Source organism: Carica papaya, chromosome 6 (genome assembly GCF_054855325.1).
Source record: "Carica papaya isolate Zhongbai chromosome 6, ASM5485532v1, whole genome shotgun sequence".
Lineage (NCBI taxonomy): Eukaryota > Viridiplantae > Streptophyta > Magnoliopsida > Brassicales > Caricaceae > Carica > Carica papaya.
In genome coordinates this window covers 23,525,383-23,530,941 of record NC_142314.1, presented here as the reverse complement: position 1 = coordinate 23,530,941, position 5,559 = coordinate 23,525,383, and the positions used below count along the sequence as shown (strand labels likewise).

At 31.2% G+C, this 5,559-nt stretch overlaps 1 pseudogene; it reads left to right on the top strand.

The window, feature by feature from the left end:
• The first annotated feature begins 4,361 nt into the window (after positions 1-4,361).
• LOC148253426 (casein kinase 1-like protein 3 pseudogene) lies at positions 4,362-5,036 on the top strand (annotated as a pseudogene).
• The last annotated feature ends 523 nt before the right edge of the window (positions 5,037-5,559 follow it).

Sequence of the window (5,559 nt, the reverse complement as noted above, 5' to 3'; positions counted from 1 at the left end):
CCGTCCAATCTCCTCTCTGTTCTCAGCCAACCAAGAAAAAATATTGAGACACTATTATTTCTTGAACCAGTATCTTCGATCATTTGAGTGAAAATGATATTAATGTGTGCAATGATAGAGAATGAGCTATAAATATCTAAGAATGATGTATTACAGAACATTGAACGTAGGATTTGGCCAACAAATAAATTGTAAAATTCTTCTTCTCCAAAGTTCATGATCAGTTTGTGAAAAATGTAAAGGCCTAAGGCACGATAAGTGATATCCAGATGGAAAAAACAAAAGGGCAAGGACATTGATGCACATCCATAAGAGTTTCTACACCGACGGCACCACGATATACTTTTTCTCGAATCCGTTGCAGATACTCGCTCCTCACCTCATGCTGTCTCATAGCTAAAAGAACTATAAAGCTGCAGCCGCCGCAGCCACACAACTTCATCCTTTCTTCTATCGTCATCTTCTTCCTTCATACCCACCACATCACTCATCTCTTTCCCTTCTTCATTGATCCTGCAACTTCCCCTCCCCACTCTCTCTCTCTCTCTCTCTCTCTCTCTTCTCCATCCTTTACAACTCTTGAGGGAAGATGAGAATAAAATTATTCCTCCATGATTTTCAGCGGGACGCCTCATCTCCCACTGCATATAAAAGGCGAAGCCCAAGGAAAGTGCGGGAGGCAAGCCGCGAAATGAATGCCTAAAACAGAGAAAGCAAGCTAACAATGACAAAGAGAGAGAGAGGATGGAAAAAGGAGGAAGTTGTGAAAAAAAAGGTTTGAAGAGGAGAGCTCGCGAAGAGAACCAAAGGAAAGAGAAACATAATTCATGAGAAAAGAAGAAGCTTTTCCTTTTCATGGAGTCCAATAATGAAGAAACAAAGACTTGTAGGTAAAATATGAGTTGGTGAGTACTCTGTTATTAAAAATTTCACCCTATAAAGTTAAAAAGATTTATTTCTTTTTCTTATTGCATTTTTAAGACATTAATTGGCATTTAATTCGATGTTGTTAGGGATGACTTTTCTTGAGAAGTATTAGAATGGCTTGTCTTAGCTAGCATTGCCTGTAGCTAAACAGTGTTTCGTACATCTCAGTCACGAGATCTTAAAGCCATTAATCCATCTCCCTTCTGGATTCCTCAAGGTGATAAAGCCATTGAGAGTATCTCATGGTGTCTTTACTTTTGCTCTTTGAAGAAAAGGAAAATTAAAAAAATGGAAAAAAGAGTGGGAAAACAAAGAAAAAAAAAAGGGGAGATTAGACCTAAACTGCCTCTGTTTTCTCTTGTATTTTTTTATGCCCAAGCTCATTCCCCTAAAATTAGGTGGCCCATATTTTAAATTAAATTCTAAGCTAGCCTATTACAGAATTATAACACCAAACTAGGCCAAATGTTTTCCTTCGATCCCTAAAACAATGGCATTTTAAGGGCTTTAATAAGGGTTCCCATTGCTTCTTCACTTGCCAGCAAAAAGGGGTCTCAGGGTTATGTTAGCATAAAGGGAAAAACTTTAGGGTTCAAAGACTCAAGTCAGGAGAGTCGAATAAGCATGAGAAGAGGTGATGGACACATGCGTGGAAGAGTTTTAAGGGACATTTAGCTCTGCTTCGTGCTGAAATAAAAAGAGAAAAAATATGAGGATAGTTTCAACTAAGTTCTTATTTTCCCTGTATGGGATATGGCAATTAGTTGTGGCATCCCTGTATCTTTTGCCCAATCCAAACCCAACATTACCACTCTCTTCACTGACAAATTTCCTCTGATAACACGCAAACATATCCTCAAGAACATCAAGAACAAGGACATTGTAAAACTTAGTTTCATACATAAGTTGTGGAAGCTTCGTTTTATTGTTTTCAATCTTAACACCAATGATCTTGAACGTACGGATCTGCATAGCAAGAAAAATTTTATCCAAGGATCCATTACCGGCCTTGTGCCAGAGCTTGTATTTACCACTAACGATGTGTTCCATGTCCGCCATTAATTAATCGGAACAAATAATGTAACAAGATCTTGGATTTTTACTATTTATCTAGAACTTTTCGTTGAAATTAAAAAAAAAAATTGATAGATTAAAAAAGAAAAATGATTATTGTCTCTGGCTCTACTTTTTAATATATAACCAAGGAGACAGATAGATTGGAACAACACAAAGAGAGAGAGAGAGAGAGAGAGAGAGAGAGAATTCTTTTTTTTTGAAAAGAGAAGAGAGTGGAGAAAGGCTAATAACTAAAATATATAATCCAAATTTCATAATTATTTAAAGCTTTATTTTTTTTGAAATTAAAAAAAAAGATTTGATACATTGAATAACTAAAATATGTAACCCAAATTTCACGGGTTACAATAATAACTAGAGTATAATATGACATTCTCGTAATTAACCTTTTTATGAATGAATTTTTCCATCACTAGTTATGTTCAAGATGAGTAATATTTTAAATCTCATATCATATCATCAATCAGTGTGTATCTTAATCCTATTAACTTAATTAGACATTTACTTGTAATAATTCATATTTTAGCATAGAGAATCATTTAGATCAAGTACTATTAATCATATATAATATATTCTCCTTTACTTATGAATTATATTTCATCTGTACTCATTCCCATTCATGAGTTTAAACTATACATAAAATTTATGTTTTAAAAGTAATCAAATAAAAACTTCTCTTTATATTATATAAGACTGCTAATAAATTAATAGTAATAGAGATAGTTGAACACCTATAAAGTGAATGTCATCATCTTAAATAGAATGACTAGTTTATATCACAATATGATATATCATATGATTGACAAAAAAGTAAATTTTCATGCCAAGGATCTATATAGGCCAATTTAATAAACTTACTATCCAATGAGAACTATCAAACTTGATTAATGAGATAATCATATCTCTATGATAAACATAATGTGTATTTATCTATTACATAATGTAATATATGAGAATTACTATTATAATTATCTCATTTTAACTATAATATAATTGTTATTTTCAATAATAACAAATAAGTTTTCATTTTTTGTGCTTTCATTTGAATAATCAAAAGCATTAAAATAATAAAGTTATAATAAAAGTGAGCAAAATCAAAGTTTATGACATTTATTGTTATATGATTAATATAATATGTACACTATTAAATTTATATAAACTAGTACACCATATGCTACTTCTCTAGAATGCGTTTATTATTAGCGAACATCAATGTGGATGACCCCATAAATTTATCTATAGGTGATTACATGAACAAGTTTACTAGAATAATGTTATAATTAAATTATTGCATTAGGCTTTTACCACACATCAAACAATAATCTACATATAATAATTATGAATAATTATTTTTTCATGTTAGCTCCAACATTGATTATTTATGTAAAACACAGTTATGCTTCAATATTAATAGATGAAAATAATTTTACTTTGTTTTCATTAGATTAATCATTGTGTTATCATTAACTTGAATGGTAGTTAGAAATTTTTTACTCTTGGAAAAAAAAATAGTTATTCAATAACAATACATTTTGGTCATTTATGAAAATCAATGACCATTGTAATGTTGGAAAAAGAGTATTTGAAAAATAAGATTAATCTAATATATATAAATTATATGAATTTTGACATGGTTTATATCTTAGATTATGTATGTGCTAACTAATAGAAATATATAAGAGCTATATTTTTAAGCAATACTAAGACAAGAAATAAAATAGTTTCTTATAAAAAATTATATTTTACACATAAAAATGTTGACCCTATAAATATTAGAATCTAAAGTACTGCTAAGCATACTTTGACCCTTACTACCATTTCACAAGAATGAGAGGACATGTGGTAGGAGTATAAAGGCAAAAGCAGTTTTGCAAATGATGCTTAAGAGTAGTTTTATATGCAGCAAGCTTAGAATGGATAGTTGCTGAAGGCTATTATAGAAGCTTGATTGGATCTTATTGTATCTTGCTACAACAAGTCTAATGTCTAATGATAAAGCTGGTAAAAATCAAACCTACTTTATTTTCATTAATCATATTTTAATATGCTAGAGAAACAGAAAAAGAAAAAAAAAAAGGATTTTCACTTACTCATAACATTCAAATTCTCTTATACCCCTTTATGTCTTTCTCTTTTGAACATTTTTCTTTTAACTTGTTCTCTCTCTCTCTCTATCTCTCTGGTTCCAATCTATTTGTCTCCTTGGTTGTATATTAGAAAGTAGAGTCATAGCCAAAAATTATTTTTCTTTTTCAATCTATCAAATCTTTTTTTAAAAAAAAGCAATAAAATTATGTTGTAGATGAATAGTGAAAACCCAAGATCCTCTTACATGATTTATTCCAATAATCTCGAACATGGAATGCATCGTTGGTGATAAATACAAGGTTGGTTGCAAGATCAATAGTGGATCCTTGGGCAAAATCTTTCTTGCTATGCACTTTGATACGTTTAAAATCATTGCTGTTAAAATTGAAAATAATAAAACAAAGCATCCACAAGTTCTATAGGAAGCTAAGTTGTATAATATTCTTCAAGGAGGAAGTGGAATTCTTTGAATAAAACTACCTAGCATGGACTGGGAGGATAATGTCTTTATCGATGATGTTCTTATGCCAAGTCTTGAGGATTTGTGTGTGTATTATGGGAGGAAATTCTCACTGAAGATAATGTTAGTGTTTGTTCCAGGTCTTAGATAGAAAATAAATCAGGTATATATAATTGATATAAAGCTTGCCAAAAGGTACTGAGATGCTGCAACTAAAAACTATACCCCATACAGGGAAAACAAGAACTTAACTAAAATTGAGCAAAGTCGTTGAGATGATCCAGAATCACTCGGATATTTATTTGCTTATTTTCTTAGAGGAAGCCTTCTATGGCAGGGTATTAAAGCTGCCACAAAGAAGTAGAAATATAACAAAACTTGGGAGAAAAAGTTATGGACTCCTGTTGAGGTTATGCGCAAATCACATCCTATGGAGTTTGCATCATACTTCAATTATTGCTATTCATTGACATTTGATCAATGATCTGATTATGAATTCTTAAATCGCTTTTTTTGTGATTGTATTATATCAATATGAGTTTGCCAATGAAGGATATGAATATGATTATATCTTTGATTGGACTATATCACGTACCAGCACTGAATCTAATCTGGCAACAACAGTAAATGTGTTGAAATAATCAACACCAATTTTTTTTGCATACCTTGTAACTACAAATTTGGACTTGTATTTGTTGATGGAGCTATTTGTATCAAGTTTTATTTTGAACACCCATTTTATTCCAACAAATTTTTTGTTTCTAGGCCTGTCAACCAACTCCTAGATTTTATTTTTTCTGAATTATTGACTACTCTTCCTCCACTTGTTGCTTACATTTCGGTCATTAAGGGCTTCTTCATGGCTAAGAGGTTCACATATTACCACATTATATCTTTTGTAAATGACTAAAAGTAGTCTTGTCCCTCTAATTAGAGATTCATCTTCCAACTCATTCTGCCATTGATATGTTCTTTGTTCTTTAAGAATGTTTTCTTTTAGATCTTAT